Consider the following 18,247-nt stretch of genomic DNA (forward strand, 5'->3'; position numbering starts at 1 on the left):
CTGATCATCAGCCGGCTGCAGCGATCTGCTCTCCTCTCCTCAGCGATGACTTCTGTGTGAGGAGAGGAGGAGCCGATTGCCTAGCAACCGGCTATTTGTTTACATCACATGACGGCCGTGATTGGACACGGCCGTCATGTGATCAGGAGGGCCAATCACAGAGCCCTCCTGTCGATCTTAGATGCGCCGTGTCTGGGTGACACGGGCGCATCGGGATCGTTCCGCTGCGCGGGCACGCGCGCGCGCGATCCCGCTCCTTCTGATGGACGTTCCTGAACGTCCTATCAGAAGTAGACGGCTCCCACCCGGCCGTATATGTGCATTGGCCGGGTGGGAAGTGGTTAATTGAACAAATTGAAGTTAGAAGCCGATTGGCTACCATGCACAGCTGCACCAGATTCTGAGTGCTCCAGTTTTAGTAAATCTCCCCCATAGTGTCTGATCTGAACATGGTCCTCCCAGACAAGCATTGCTAGTACAAGAGGCACTGGATGTTTTTCTAGCAGAGTTGAAGAACAAGACCCTGTGTTATGTTAGCTGTCATTGCCAAAGAATATACAGCTGGAGGTTAAAGTTCTGTATTTTTTGAGAGCCATTATTGGATTTGTATGCTCACCACATTTTGGATGGAATAGGGAACAATTTGTTGTTTTTTTTTTTTTTTACTCCTGTCTGTGCCCGTGCTGGGGAGTTTCACCTTCTGTAGTTGTCCTGGCAACCACTGTCTTTGTGACAAAAAGTGATGGGAAATCCAATATGTTACAGTTGTCACCAGACAAAGAGGTGAGGGCAAGTCTTCCAACAGGGGCACCTGTCTAAGAAAAGGATTTCCTCTCACATTGGAGAAATTTGCACTCATTTCCTGTCGTGGAGCAAAAGGGGAATCTGCTGAACGTGGACAGGAATTCTAACCAGCTTCTACTCTAGCCAAAATAAAATAAAAAACGCTGAGCCCATAAAATGTTTCAATGTGAATTGTTGCACAAATAGCTAAAATATTTAGACTCAAGCCATTAAGTCCCGTACACACGATCGGACTTTCCGATGGGAAATGTTCGATGACAGGCTGTTGGCTGTAAATCCGACCTTCTGTGCGCTCCATCGGACAACTGTTGTTGGATTTTCCGCCAACAAATGTTGGATGGCAGCTTTTCAAATTTTCCGCAGACAAATGTGTGTTGCCGGATTTTCTGAGCGTGTGTACACAAGTCCATCAGACAAAAGTCTAAAGTACAAACATGCATGCTCGGAAGCAAGGACGAGTTAGAAGCGGTTGGTCTTGTAAACTAGCGCTCGTAATGGAGAATTAACATTCGTGCCGCGGAAAATTATGAAATCTCAAAATGCAGCATGCAGTTCTCTTCTTCTTTAATGGGATAATAATGAAGCTGCTTTGCTGGTGATACTGATGGAGTTATTGCAAACTAACTTTCAAAGGTTTTTTTTTTCTAATGATATCAAGAATAATATTATTATGCTTTTTTTTTTATTTGGGCAAGTTACCACAACACCATTATCCCGTAGTTTTTAAGATCAAAGATACAATTATGTTGGTGTCCCTTGTCAATTTTACATTGTACTTTTTAAAATGTAAGGCCCCTTTCACACTGGGGCTGTTTTCAGGTGCTACAGCGCTAAAAATAGCGCCTGTGTAGCGCCTGAAAAAACCGGCCCCTTTTACTCCGGTGTGAAAGCCAGAGGGCTTTCACACTGGAGCGGTGCGCTGGCAGGATGGTAAAAAAAGTCCTGCTAGCAGCATCTTTGGAGCAGGGAAAGGAGCGGTGTATTCACCGCTCCTACCCATTGAAATCAATGGGACAGCGCTGCTGCAGCGGCGGTTTGCGGGCGGTTTTAACCCTTTTTTGGCCGCTAGCGGGGGTTAAAACCACCCCGCTAGCAGCCGCAGACTGCAGCTAAAAGGACATTAAACCGCCGATAAAAATAGCGGCGCTTTACCGCCGACGGCCGCACTGCCCCAGTGTGAAAGGGGCCTAACTGTCTACTCCCAAACTGTCATTTGAAGTAAAACACATAGCCAAGTATTATTCTACACAATTTTTTTTATTGTGCATTAACAAATGTAAAAAATAACATTAGACATGCTATCTGCCAATAGAACTTAACCCAAAAAGTGCATTCTATGCATCTAAAAATATAGAAAATATACCAAATCAAATCATTATTCAACCAAAAAAATTATGTCAAATCAATAACTCCAAGGCCAATGATAAATAAGACGTTATCTCCTCTGATTCCACAACATGTCTGGTTGCAGAACAGCCACTCAGAAACAAAAACGGAAAAGCATGAACTGAAAAACGCTAAATGAAAAACACGAAAAGAAAAGCACGATTAAACACTCACCAAACTTCTACTAACACGAAATTAGCAGAAGGAGCCCAAAGTGTGGCACTAAAGAGCTGAAAAACCACCTAGTACGTCACTACATTTGTAATCGTTGGCCAGCAGATGTGTGTCCTCGAGTATGCAAGACAAGTTTGGGCCAACGCCCTTCGGACAAAATTTCACGGTTTTGTTGGTGGAAAGTCCGATCGTGTGTACAAGGCATTCGACTTTATCATTCGTTATCAGCAACAAAAACCAAAACTATTCATATGACTAAGAATGCCAACCATCTTGGCAACTATCACACGTATTATATGTGTAACATACTGTATACCCCATTGGTTTGTGGGGTGATGCAGTTGTAGAATACAGAAACTTGTGAAAACTTTATGATGCCGTAAGTGTAAATATAAAAAGTCACTAAATATATCTGAGAAAATGAGCAACACACATCTTATATTATATTATATTATTACAGCACAAATACTTCATAAATCAAAACTAGCACAGGTCTGCACCCAATTAACAGAGGGAATATGATAGATTTCAATAAAGAAAACTGTCAGAAGATTCCTACCAAGTGTTGTGCTTTTAAGGACATTTTTCCCGCACAATATTTCCTAAGTAATTTTTAACGAAGATATTTTTAAGATACAGAATCAGTCTACATGACACAGTCTATATATGTGAAACTTATTCACGGAGACGAGTGATCATACAAAATAGCTACATTTATTGGTTGACAGAAAACAAATATTTACATGAAATATTAAAATACAGATTACATTACTTGATCATTTTGACAATTACTGGGAACACCCTCAAACTGGGCGTAGTAGTACCTTGGACACAATTATCACCATTATCATTTCTCGGTAGAATCAATAACCTTTTGATAATTGACAATTAAACAGAATGTCTGTATTTCACACATCCAACCGTTACTATACTGCAGGTAAGTAAGTGGTTAACAATGTGAAATAAATTAGACATTTGTTTGTCAATAAAATTGGCATCTATGCAAAAAGAAATGTATGAAAAATTTAATTTAGAGAAAAATCTAAAAGGCGGTTATTGATTCGGGAGAAGTATTTCAATAATAGAATATTCAAAAACATCAATATTTAAGAGAACATAAAATAGATGATAAACATATATTTACCCATTTCCAATATGGCTATTAGTGTGGAGTATTAGTTACCAGGAATTTTAAGATGGCTGCCGTGGCTTCAACATTCCAAGGAGCAGGGATCTTCATGAATGTAAAAATGTGTATTCAGGCATGTCTTCCAGTGTCCCTTCTCAGGGGGGTCCCTAAGCTTCCCCCTGACTCTCTCCCCCCAGCTCTCCTCCGAGCTTCCTTTTTTTTCCTCTCTCCTCTTTCTAGTTTCTTAAATATCCTCTTCAACAAAAGGATTATAAAATGATACTAAGTTCTGCCCAGAGGGTATGTGTTCCCCCCTCATTGGCCGACAGACTTAATGGTTAGCTTTCCCGGGAGTCTCGTGATTTTAAGGTAATAGCACCTTCCACCACCAGGTGTCTCACCTATGTTTGGTGTTTTATTTCTTTAAGTGAATATTTTTCTAATTCTGTAATATGTGTTCGTTATTTATATGTTCTAACGAATATATTCGAGTGTTCAAGAATTATGGCATAATGTAAAATACTCTTTAACATAAAGTTCAATAATCACTTGCATAAATTGTTGATATATATGTATATCAATGTATATCGGTTAATCTTTAGTCCGTTTAGAAAGGACACAGGTTAGATATATCACAAACAATATCACATACAATTATTATCTATATGGATCCATGTATAATTTGGGTATCCAATCAATATTTGTTTATCTAAACATAGGTTAAATTCTTATACAATTATAATCATGATTATATGTTTTTATAATACTAATTTGTTGCTAAAACACTTCTACTTATGATCACACTTTCATATATAATCTCTCCATGACCAAATTCCCCAGATCCTTAGATACCAAACCACAATATCTCCTTTTTGTGACCTATATATATAATTTGAATGGCTTAGAAAAATATTGATGATACTGGGGTATATGAATCTTACAGCAGGTTTTGAGATGAACTCTATAGTAAGATATCATATCCCGGCTTCTCATATACGTATATTATGATGTAGAAATGCACACAATTTTCAATGTTTTCTTGTAGTGTCTTCAATGGCCTTCAGGATACCATTCCACTGTTTACTTTTCTAATAGAGGTGTCTTATTGCCCTGTGGGGGAGATCTCCATTTCATATCTTAGCCATTGTCTCATGAGAAGCTAGGACAACACTGACTACTTGGCTTATTGATCTTTCACTTTCTGAGACAATGGGATATTTGTTCTGGTCATTCAGGTTTAATGGCTGTTGGTCACAGGTACTCCAAAGTATAACCCAAACCTTGTCCTATCTATTTGCGTGGTTGTGTACTGCCCAAACAGTCTTTTACTTACGTACCATGGGGTTCTCTAGTTAAGGGTTATTTCCATGTGATAAATACTTATGCAAGTTTGGCCTTCTCACTCTAACCAACAAAATAAGTAAACAGCTTTTTGTTTGGTGACAGAAGATACCATTGTTTCAGCGAGTTTCTGTCCCAATGCATGCTTGTAAAAGTTTTCAATAGTTAATGTAGTGATCATGTATTTTGTGTTCTTCAAGAGGGCAATAGTTCAATGATAGCAAAATTGTAGATCATCTGTTCCTAAGGCCTAAACAATCTCACCTCTTTGACAGAAATATGAATGTATTATTATTATTTTTTTCTTAATGAATTCACAACAAAGCCCCCCTTGTGAAGTGTTCAAATGCCGGAAGTCGTTTGAAAGACTTCACCAATGCAACAGTTTGAAGAAATATGGCTTCGCTCGGGCCTTGTAAGTTGAGTTGTGACGATGGATCCGGATTATGGATATATATAATTAAGAGGTATAGACACTTGCAGATGAGTGTAACTCTTTGAAAAACAAAATGGGTTTGTGATCGATGTGTGCATCTCAGGACCGTCATCCGTTGATTGGCAGGAAATGGACCATTCCGGGCACCTTTAGTCCTGGCCGTCCTGGTGGGTTCCGTCCCTGTAGACTGGCCATCAGTGGTGTCCCTGGATCCCCCATACGGTTCCTTCTCTGGATGTTCACACATGTTGGACTCTCGGTTCGGTTGACCGGCTCATGGACATCTTAGTCCTGTAAAGGAAAATGGATTCCATGAGAAAAGATATATAAGTTTTTTTAACATGATCTGTGTTTGAGATCTCAGTGTCAAGCTGGTATCCTGGGCTTTCTCCGAGCCCTCCTCTTTCCCATTATGTTATCAGTCCTTTAACTAAACACTCTGGAAATCAAGATAATGTATGACACATTTGCTATGGGAGACCAAGCTCCAGGGCTCATTATCATGAGGCCATTTATTAATGTCTGTGGATACCAGACATTTCTGACTGACTTATGTTCTTCAGAACCATTTTTTTTAGCTTAATTGTAGCGGTTCTGGAATAATAACATTTAAAAACTTTTCAGTTTAACATGTGACACTTACTGTCAGTAACAAAATATTTGACCTCATAGTCATCCTTCTACTTGGGAGGAATAAAACAGATAAAATCTTCCCCCTTTGGGGTGTCAATACAACTCATTTGAGGCAATCAAACTACCTTATACGGGTGACTCCTCATCTTTTACCAAAATATCAAACCATTTAGGCCTCCTGATATTTATGTCTTTAGGATTCGGTCTTCCTCTGGAATTACCGTCTTCGGGACTTCTTGAAATTTGGCTGTTTGGAGCGACCTGTTTATGTCAGAGGAATGAAGTGACCACTGAAAAATAGGAGAATAGTTAATATCTAACAACCACAATCCCTCGGTAGGGATTTCAGGATCCTCATTACTGTAACCTGGGGAAAAACATGGTGTTAGAACCTCTGCTTCCTATATCTTTATTCAGTGCATTCCTCTGATTTATTTTAACATAGGCGCTTAAAAGGCTCTGTGGCCCTTGGGCTGGCCACAGGATTTGTCCCTGGAAGAAGTGTTATTCACGTTCCGTATAGCAATGAAACCGTGTAACATATCCATAATTTTGTCTATTTTGGTTTCCGTATTGCTTACAGGCTGATCAGAATTTGTTCGTGGGACCCGGTTTCTATACTTTCTGGGGACTACTGGCTCAATTTTATCAGACATATCCACATCAGAAACATTGTCTTGATTCTGGGATAGTTGTCTGGGCCTTAGTTGTTCCCTATTGTTCTGGGGATTTTGGGATGTCTTACCCTGTAATTTCTCCCTATTTACCTGTGTAGGCCCCCGAAGTCCATTACACTGGTAAAGGTGAGGGTGTCTACCCTTAGTTTTAAATCTGACCCGTTGGAGATATACCCTATAGTTTCTCCTAAACCTCGGGTCTGGATCCTTTGGATGAGACTCCTGAGGTGGTCTTTTAACTCCCCCTCTAAAGGGTGGTCTCTGCTCCCCCCTTCTGATGGGTGGGGACATTGGTTTCCCGCTGGGGAAACTCGGTAGCATCTTTCCTCTGACTATATCAGCGTATCTCTTTTTCTTGGTTTTGGACTGTAATGATTGAGGAGATACATAAAATTCATCCACAAATTTCATTATAGGGCTTTCAGGCCTTCCATTGTTTTCACCAGTTTGTTGGATAGAGTACAAATTGTTACTCTCTTTTACCAAAGACTCCAGTGAACACCCCCCTTTGTAGTCTTTCGCCAAATTCACTTTTATGTGGGTAGGCGGGGCCTCGAAGAACATGGGTTCAAACTCAAGTTCATTATAACTTGGCTCCTTTTCTGCTAAGTGGACAGCACCCTTGAGCACAGCCATAACTTCGGTGGGGCTTTGATCACTGGTACATGTGATATTGTGTATATCCACTCTAGCTGCGTTAACATTTTTATGTGGGACAAATCCTAGATGACAAATGTTTTTAATTATTTGCCAGGCAGTACCCCACAGACTTATTACATCTTCGCAGAATGAACGGAGTTTGGGTTCAAATACCCACGGTAAGAAATGAATCTTAGATTGGTCATCATTTAGGCCTAAAACTGATAAAGCATTTTCATAGATTTCAATGTGGTCAATAATGTGCATGGATCCTTCTTCCTTAAACACCGGGACAGCATCTTTTAAAAATTTTATTATTTCTGAGGCGTCCTGTTTAGGGGTGCCTGTATTTTTATCTGATCCCAAAGAAAACTGATTAGGCATACCTTCATGTGGTGGTTCAATTTTTACCCCCCTTTGCTCTACAGATGGCTTGGGGTAGAATATAGTTTCTTTTTCTAATTCTTTTTCATTATGTAACTCCCAAATTTTAGGTTGAGAGTCATATTTTGGAGTATTGTCAGACTCTATACTTTCAGGTTTAAGCATCTGAGCATTATCCTGAGGCATAAACTCCCCTTGTTCTTTTAATTCTTCTGGTTGCTTAATTAGGGATTCCTGTCCTGACCTAAGCTGATTTGTTTCTTCTTTTAAATTTCCACTGCATATTACTCGGCAACTTTCTTCAGGAGACTCGTTTTCCTGCAGAAAATTTTCCTTCTCCTCTCTTGTATTGTTTATTATTTCTTTATTTAATTGATAACATTTGTACAGCATTATTATTGTATTATTGTGCATCTGTTCTGCTTTAATTAAGAACCTCTCCTTCTCTTTTGATTGTTTATACTTTTTATTTAATTGGTGAAATTCGTCCAGCATTATTACATCATTTTGTAACTGTTCTGTTTCATATTTCACCATTTTCGCTATAGCCTCATCAAAATAAAAAAAAAAATAATCTGCCTTGTCTTTAATCTCCTTTAGCTTTTTTTTTTTGAGCTCACATTCTCCTCCTATTAACTGGGACTGGGATTCTAAGATATCACTCTCTAGTTGGGTATATTGACGTTTAAACTCACTATAAAGATACATCAGGTTAGTGCTTGGTTCAAAATGCATGTGATCAGGCCTTTCTATTTCCTTTGTCTCAGATGAGCTGTCTGTGAGTTCAATGCTTTGACCTTCCACGTTCCCTACGTCTTTTATTGATTGACGGGTGTGGTTTATAAGGTCTTCAATGAGTGCTTCTAGACCATTCTCATTAGACAAACTTTTTTCGGCATGATTTATCATGTTACTTTTTGACATTATATCCCACATTTCCTGTTCTTGTATCCATTTTGTCTGAGTACTCATATTACCACTAAGGGCTAACTCTTGATAATCCCCATCAAAATAAAATTCACTTTGACCAGACATTTTTCTTGGCAACATTTTTAAAAAAAAAATTAATAATTAATAATTTCATGCAACATATTATTTGTCACCATCGTAACTATGACTGATCCTATACAAAATATCGACGTTATCTCAGCAGTGCCTCCATTTATATATGTTGTGCTTTTAAGGACATTTTTCCCGCACAATATTTCCTAAGTAATTTTTAACGAAGATATTTTTAAGATACAGAATCAGTCTATATGACACGGTCTATATATGTGAAACTTATTCACGGAGACGAGTGATCATACAAAATAGCTACATTTATTGGTTGACAGAAAACAAATATTTACATGAAATATTAAAATACAGATTACATTACTTGATCATTTTGACAATTACTGGGAACACCCTAAAACTGGGCGTAGTAGTACCTTGGACACAATTATCACCATTATCATTTCTCGGTAGAATCAATAACCTTTTGATAATTGACAATTAAACAGAATGTCTGTATTTCACACATCCAACCGTTACTATACTGCAGGTAAGTAAGTGGTTAACAATGTGAAATAAATTAGACATTTGTTTGTCAATAAAATTGGCATCTATGCAAAAAGAAATGTATGAAAAATTTAATTTAGAGAAAAATCTAAAAGGCGGTTATTGATTCGGGAGAAGTATTTCAATAATAGAATATTCAAAAACATCAATATTTAAGAGAACATAAAATAGATGATAAACATATATTTACCCATTTCCAATATGGCTATTAGTGTGGAGTATTAGTTACCAGGAATTTTAAGATGGCTGCCGTGGCTTCAACATTCCAAGGAGCAGGGATCTTCATGAATGTAAAAATGTGTATTCAGGCATGTCTTCCAGTGTCCCTTCTCAGGGGGGTCCCTAAGCTTCCCCCTGACTCTCTCCCCCCAGCTCTCCTCCGAGCTTCCTTTTTTTTCCTCTCTCCTCTTTCTAGTTTCTTAAATATCCTCTTCAACAAAAGGATTATAAAATGATACTAAGTTCTGCCCAGAGGGTATGTGTTCCCCCCTCATTGGCCGACAGACTTAATGGTTAGCTTTCCCGGGAGTCTCGTGATTTTAAGGTAATAGCACCTTCCACCACCAGGTGTCTCACCTATGTTTGGTGTTTTATTTCTTTAAGTGAATATTTTTCTAATTCTGTAATATGTGTTCGTTATTTATATGTTCTAACGAATATATTCGAGTGTTCAAGAATTATGGCATAATGTAAAATACTCTTTAACATAAAGTTCAATAATCACTTGCATAAATTGTTGATATATATGTATATCAATGTATATCGGTTAATCTTTAGTCCGTTTAGAAAGGACACAGGTTAGATATATCACAAACAATATCACATACAATTATTATCATATGGATCCATGTATAATTTGGGTATCCAATCAATATTTGTTTATCTAAACATAGGTTAAATTCTTATACAATTATAATCATGATTATATGTTTTTATAATACTAATTTGTTGCTAAAACACTTCTACTTATGATCACACTTTCATATATAATCTCTCCATGACCAAATTCCCCAGATCCTTAGATACCAAACCACAATATCTCCTTTTTGTGACCTATATATATAATTTGAATGGCTTAGAAAAATATTGATGATACTGGGGTATATGAATCTTACAGCAGGTTTTGAGATGAACTCTATAGTAAGATATCATATCCCGGCTTCTCATATACGTATATTATGATGTAGAAATGCACACAATTTTCAATGTTTTCTTGTAGTGTCTTCAATGGCCTTCAGGATACCATTCCACTGTTTACTTTTCTAATAGAGGTGTCTTATTGCCCTGTGGGGGAGATCTCCATTTCATATCTTAGCCATTGTCTCATGAGAAGCTAGGACAACACTGACTACTTGGCTTATTGATCTTTCACTTTCTGAGACAATGGGATATTTGTTCTGGTCATTCAGGTTTAATGGCTGTTGGTCACAGGTACTCCAAAGTATAACCCAAACCTTGTCCTATCTATTTGCGTGGTTGTGTACTACCCAAACAGTCTTTTACTTACGTACCATGGGGTTCTCTAGTTAAGGGTTATTTCCATGTGATAAATACTTATGCAAGTTTGGCCTTCTCACTCTAACCAACAAAATAAGTAAACAGCTTTTTGTTTGGTGACAGAAGATACCATTGTTTCAGCGAGTTTCTGTCCCAATGCATGCTTGTAAAAGTTTTCAATAGTTAATGTAGTGATCATGTATTTTGTGTTCTTCAAGAGGGCAATAGTTCAATGATAGCAAAATTGTAGATCATCTGTTCCTAAGGCCTAAACAATCTCACCTCTTTGACAGAAATATGAATGTATTATTATTATTTTTTTCTTAATGAATTCACAACACAAGTACAACCTTGTAGGGGGTGTGAGCTCTCAGCAGTCCGTTTATATCGCTCTCTCTGCCTGTGCAGCAGGACTGTTTTTAAGGCAGGGCAAAAGGGACAGCTGCCCTGGGCCCCATCATTGTTGTGGGGCACAAAGCAGCTGCCTCATACTTGCCAACTATCCCAGTTTAAATTCCCTTATCCCTTGAGGTTTTAGTCCTGTGCTGTGTCCTGATATCTCAGTGTAAAGTTCTGTTGCTGCTGCCCAGCTCTGCCCTAGTGCCATGTACACATAACTTACCTGCAGACCTTGTGTGTACAAAATCTGCATTGTTATGTAAATAGCAGCAGCATTAATTTGCAAATAGGTGTGGACCGCTGCATTGATATGTAAATAGAGGTGGCATTCCTATGTATATTATGCCCTCCTGAGGTCATATCTACCATCACCTCTGCTGAATGCTGCACACTGGGGAGGTAAAGGGGCATGATTGAAAGTTCTGCCTACAACTATAATCATTAAACCTAACATCAGCCTGTTCTACAAAGGTAAGCTAATTGGAGGTGGAATCCTTCTTCAAAATAACATGGTGCCACAGCATCCTGAATTTTGGTGCATGTGAATACGCACATCTCAGCCGTTGCACAAGGGTGTCATTAACAATTAATGGTACTGCTGTGTATCTTCTAAAGGGCAACATGTTTCTGTGGTTTCAGGGAAGTGATTTTGCATGTATTCTTGACACACAACACAAATGTGAACGCAGGCTAAATGTCTCAGTTACATTGGTGGTCAGTGTAAATATTCTTGTTGCATTGGGGCTTGGTGTATAATCCTTTCATTCTTACAAGTGGCCAGTGTGAAGGCCCCCCCTTACATTGGTGGTCAGAGTAAATCCCTCTTTACATTGGTGGTTACGGTGAATGCTCCTATTACATTAGTGGTCAGTGTAAATCCCCATTACATTGGTGGCCAGTGTAGAAACTCCTCTTTATATTGGTAATTATTAAAAAAATCCAAACTTGCATTTGTGGTCAGTTTCCTCCCTTGCATTGGTTGTCCATGTAGAAGCCCCCTTTAAATTGGTGGCGAGTGTAAATCCCTGTTACATTGGTGGCCAGTGTAGGAATCTCCCTTTATTGGCTGTTGATGTAAAATCCCCAAATTACATTGGTTGTAAGTGTACATTTCCCTTTACATTGGTGGTAAGTGCAGAAATTGTCCTTACACTGGTGGTCAGTGTAAATCCCCCTTTACATCGGTGGTCAGTGTAAATCCCCCGTAACATTGGTGTTCGGTGTAGAAGTGACACCTTACATTGGTGGTCAGTACAAATTTCCTCTACAATAGTTGTCAGTGTAAATTCCCCCTTACATGGAGGCCATTGTATATCCCCCCTTACACTGGTGACTGGTGTAAATGGTCTTAGTACATTGGTCTCAGCATAGAAATCCCTCTTTTCTATTGGTGGGTGGCATAAAATCCCCCATTACATGGTGGTCAGTGCAAATTCCCCCTAACATTGATGGTCATTGTAAATTCCCCATTACATTGGTATAATCCCCCACTATATACATGCCAAAGATTTCCAACTTTGCTCTACATGATTCAGAATTTGCCACAGTGTACTGCCTCCTAACTAATCCTATCCCCCCACCAATGCCAATGATCTCATCAACCCCCTCCCCCAACATTGCCACTGATCCCATGAGCCTTCTGTCTATTGATGAGTCCCATCACCTCCCTAGTCCATGGTGTGCAGGCAGTGAGGTGATGACGTGCTGTAACATTTAGCAACTAATCAGTAAGCAGTATAGCTGTGCACTAACCTCTTGCAACCAATCATTGAGCAGCAAGGATATGCAGAAATCAGTGAGCAGTAATAATGTGCAGTAACTGCTAACAACCAATTCGTGAGTGGTATAGATTACCAGTAACCTCCAGCAATCAATCAGTGAGCAGTATTGATGTACAGTAATCTCTAGCAACCAATCAACAAGCAGAAGTCATGTGCTGTAACCTCTAGAAAATAAACAGTGAGCCATAATGTGTGCTGTAACCTCTAGCAGCCAGCCAGTGAGTGGTAATGATACACTGTAACCTCTGGCAACCAATCGCAATCGCTGCCTGAACTGATTCAGTAAACTGATTTTGAGCCTAGTTGCTATTTATTGTATCTCTCAAGCCATTGCAAGGAAAGTAAACTGGCCCTTTGTTTAGAAAGTTTGGAGACCCCAGTTCTATATTAAAGCCCCAACAATTGACCCCTCACCCCAGCACTTGACCCCCCCTGTCCTCTACACAGATAGCATGCATTTCTGCATATCTCATCCAATAAAAAAAATAAAAAACACTAAGGCTGGGTATACACTAGTATAGAAGATCCGTATTGAAATTCTCACAAAGATTTGTATGGAAATTCTCAGTACTTTTGACAGATTGACAAATGTTGTTTGAAGATTTAAATCTGGATTTGATTTTGGAATGAATGCATTTTCCCGAATGAAAACTACATAGAAATGGGAGAATGGTATATATCACGGTAACACCCAAAAATCTGTCAGGTAGAAGCCAGCACAACACTAAACAAGTACAAACCAAAGATAAAGATACAATTATTTGCAGCGCTTAAAAATTTCTCCTGCTACAAATTCATGTGTAAAAAAAAAAATATGTACGATGTGAACAACCACAAAAGTAAAAATAAATAAATGACAAAAACTGTGAAAAGTGATGTGAATATCAAAAAGCTCAAACTCTACAAGTCCATATACTGTCATATACTGTAGAAGTTGGTAAAACCTGAATTGAAAAGTCCATGAAGGAATAGTGAGGAAAAATAAGCTTCTAATGCCGCATACACACGACCAGACTTTTCGAGGGACCAGGTCCGGCGGTCTTTCCGACGGACTTTTGGCGGAGTTCCGATGGACTTTCCGAATGAACGGACTTGGCCACACACAATCACACCAAAGTCAGACGGATTTGAATGTGATGACGTACGACCGGACTAGAATAAGGAAGTTCATAGCCAGTAGCCAATAACTGCCCTAGCGTCGGTTTTTGTCCATCGGACTAGCATACACACGAACGTATTTCTCGGTCCGGCGGAGTTCCGGTGGGAAAATATAAAACATGCTCTGTTTCTAAAGTCTGCCGGATTTTTGGCAAGCAAAGGTCCGATTGAGCCCACACACGATCAAATTGTCCAACGGACTTGTTCCGTCGGACCTTTGCTGTCAAAAAGTCCAGTTGTGTGTACGTCGCATAAGACAAGAAAAGGTATTCCACATGATGTCAGTGTAGAATGGAAAAACAACAATGGAACCACCACCGGTTGTGTGAATGCTTACCGGAGTAAAAGGACCCAAATGGACGTATGCACACTGAGCCAACAAGGCTTGTGGTGTAAACACCAATGCATGGGACCTCTACTCCTGTAGAACTTTTCAACTCACATTTTACAAACTTCTATATGACAGTATATGAACATACAGAGTTTTTGAAAACTACATACACTGTTAAAACAAATGTTGATGTCACCCCACTAATGATTCGAAAATTGAACGATCATTCTTAAGATTACAATTTTTGTTACAGAATCTACTAGTGTATACCCAGCTTAAAAAGGGTTTGTAAAGGCAAAAACAAACCAAAAAAACCCACACATGCCATACTTACCTGCCCTGTGTAATGGTTTTGTACAGAGCAGCGCTGATCCTCCTCTTCTCAGGTCCCCAGCTGACACGCTGGGCTCCCCCCCCCCCCCTGCCGGTTCCCCCCATAGCAAGCTGCTTGCTATGGGGACACTCGTGCATGCCCGCTCCAGAGCCCAGCTCTCTGTGTCCATGAGACACAAAGACCCTGGCACTGCCCTGTACCCTCCTCACTGGCTCTGATTGACAGCAGCGGGAGCCAATGGGTCCTACATCTCAGCCAATGAGGAGAGAGAGAGACCCAAGAGAGCCTCTGCTCTCGTGCAGGTAGGTAAGAATTAGGGGGGGGGGCTGGAGGAAATATATACTGAAGACTTTTTAACTTTATGCGTAGAAAAAAATCTTCAGCCTTTAGAACCACTTTAAGGCTAGGTTTACATCTGAGTTTTTTCTTTATGAATTTGTAATGCATTTTTCATGCGCTCCCATCGAAGTCTATTCAGGTGTTCTACCAAAATAAGCGCCTGCACCTTTTTCCAAGTTGCACAGAAGAGCATTGCATAGATGCGAATGGACCCCATAGACCAGTGATGGGCAACCTTTTTGGCGTGGTGTGTCAAAAATCGGCAAAAAATCGAGCATAACTCGCGTGGTGTGTCACTTCGACAAAAAAACATAATTTTGCGCAATTTATAGTTTAAACTACAAAAATGTATAATTGCAATATATAATTGTATTTAATAAACCAAAAACAAATTATTTAACATACCTGCTTAGTAACTTCTTTGTTCATCAGTCGATTTCGTATGTTGCCCTTGATATTATTGAACTTGTTTGGGGTGCCGTGAACCAGGGCTGTGGAGTCGGCTGCTTCCAGCTCCACGTCCTCATCAACATGCCGCTCCAGCCCGCCCCTGCTATGAATATTCCTAGTGACGCGAGGGCGAAGATTATGAATATTCATAGCGGGGGCGGGCCGGAGCGGCATGTTGATGAGGACGTGGAGCTGGAAGCAGCAGACTCCACAGCCCTGCCGTGAACTGAGATAAGTGAGGGGGAGGGCGAATTCTTTAACTAACCTGCCTATTAGTGACTTTTTTGTTGCTGAATTTCATTGGCTAAATCTTCAATTGAAGATTGGTATTTTGTACACTTCAGGCCCAAGAAAGCGCTACTAACCTCATCTGTCAATCTGTTTCTTTTGTTGGTTTTGATATTATTTAATGCTGAGAATAAGGTCTCACAAAAGTACGTAGAAGGAAAAATTGTGAGTAAAGCTGTTGCTATATTTGTCAGGGTGCTAAAAGTGTCTGGTAGTTTGTTCCAGGCACTCCAAATTTCCTGTTCGTAGTGGCACTCATCTTTATTCTCCAAGCGGCCCCTTTCCAGATTCTCAAGCTTTGACCTCAAGTCGACAAACACCTAAGCCCAGATGCTGTCTTGAAATTCTGCAAGCTGCATCTCCAAATCATCTATTTGCATCCATTGGAAACCATTTAATTCCAAACTATTGTAGACTACTACATCAGGATACTTAATTATTTTCATGGTCTGTTCTAGGCTTCTAAATTGACTAAATCTATCAGTAAACTGGTCAAGTAACGAGTCTAAAACATGCTGGTACTTCATATGCAAGAGTTCCACTTCATTTCGTACAGCTGCACTGGCCTTCTCAAAATGCTTTTGTACTCGAGGAAAATACTTATACGTTTTAGTTTCTACATCTCTCTTGAAAATTTTTACTTTACTTTCAAAAGCTTTTATGTATCCAAACATAACATCAATACTTTTGCCAAAACCTTGTAACTTTAAGTTCAGTTCATTAACATGAACAGAGAGATCTGTAAAAAACATCAGGGTGTTGACCCACTTATCATCATTGAGCTGAGGAAAGTTTCCCAGATCCTTCTCTTCAAGAAATACCTTAATTTCTTCAAAGCACTCCACAAAGCGCTCAAGAACCTTGCCTCGGCTCAACCATCTTACATTATTGTACATCAGCAGTCCACTGTAGGTGGAATCAACCTCCTGTAAAAGTGCTGAAAATTCTCGCTTGTGAAGGGGGCGAGCAGCTATTAAATTAACTATTTTTGTTAGAACTGACATTAAGTCATTTAAGTCAGTGAATCCTGCCTTGGCACATAAAGCCTCCTGATGGATAATACAATGAAAAGGCACAATCGCATGTCCAATAGCTTCTGTAAACAATTTCACAAATCCAACGTTTTTCCCCACCATGTTTGGGGCACCATCTGTCGTCACTGACACAACTTTAGATATATCAATGCTTAGGTCGCAGAATGTTTGCATAACAACCTTACATATTTCGCTTCCTGATGTACTTGTTGGCACTGATACTAACTTTATCAACTCTTCTCTTATTGTGTGACCATCAGAATATCGACCAATAATGGCCAACTGAGCATGCGATGTGACATCAGTAGTTTCATCAAGAGAGATGGAAAAATATTTACAATTCCTTATGTCTCTCTTTAATTGCTGTTGTACGTTTGTGTTCAGTCTCATTATTCGGTCTTTTATGATATTTCTACTGAGTGGTAACTCAGATATTCTCTTAATAATTGCATCTTTATTCTGCATATCGTGAAATAGAACTGGCGCACATCTTAGGAGAGTTTCTTTAATAAATTCTCCCTCATTAAGCGCTTTTGCATGCTGAGCTATGGAGTGAGCAATGCTCAAACTTGCAGAGTTTAAATTTGTAGAGCCTTTTATAAATTTAAGGATGGAGTTAGATTGGCTTTTATAAAGGTGTAGCTTCCTGGAAATGTATTCCCTCCTATCATCCTCACTTTTTTCCAAGAGCTGGGAATGATTAGTTTCAAAATGTCTATTTATATTCCACGTTCTGCTTACTACCGTTTCAGTACATAGAACGCAAAATGATCTGCCATTTTTTTCTATAATGCCATACATCTCGCTCCATGTCTCTTGAAAGGGTCGGCCACTGCTACTACCACTCCCTTTACTTAACCTTTGTTTTTAATTTTTTGGGTGCTCCATCAGTGGGCCAGTGACAGCAGATAGAATTATAGATAGCCAATTAGGGGTTAACTAGCCTAACAAGCTAACACAACCTCCCCCTCACTTATCTCAGTTATTGTGGGCAATTACAAGTCCATGGCACCCCAATAGTTTCTGCTAATGGCGCTCACAGTTCCCGTTGGCACTCCGCTGTTCCCTGCTGTGGTGGGGTCGTAACCGACAGTCCCAGGAGTAGACTCTCTGTGCCGGCCTGACTGGAGAGAGGCGCGCACTGTTCCCGCGCTCCTCTCCTGCGGGTCCTTCTTCGCCGCGCTGATGACGTGTGTGCGCACGGCACGCACGCCTTACCAGCAGCCCCTGCGCTCAGAAAGGGGCGGCGGCGATACAGTAAGTGAGTGTGGGCGGGGGAGATCACACGTCCCGCCCCCCCCCCCCACCGTTCCTCCAGCACAGATTCTCTCATCCTCTGCGGCCGTGCAGGAGCCGAGGATGAATCGCATGAAATCCTGTGCGTGTCACCCCAAATGGCTACGCGTGTCAGCACTGACACGCGTGTCATAGGTTCGCCATCACTGCCATAGACAATAATGGGATTACTCTAGT

Source organism: Lithobates pipiens, unplaced genomic scaffold (genome assembly GCF_037356315.1).
Source record: "Lithobates pipiens isolate NorthernLeopardFrog02 unplaced genomic scaffold, aLitPip1_a1.2 Scaffold_28, whole genome shotgun sequence".
NCBI lineage: Eukaryota > Metazoa > Chordata > Amphibia > Anura > Ranidae > Lithobates > Lithobates pipiens.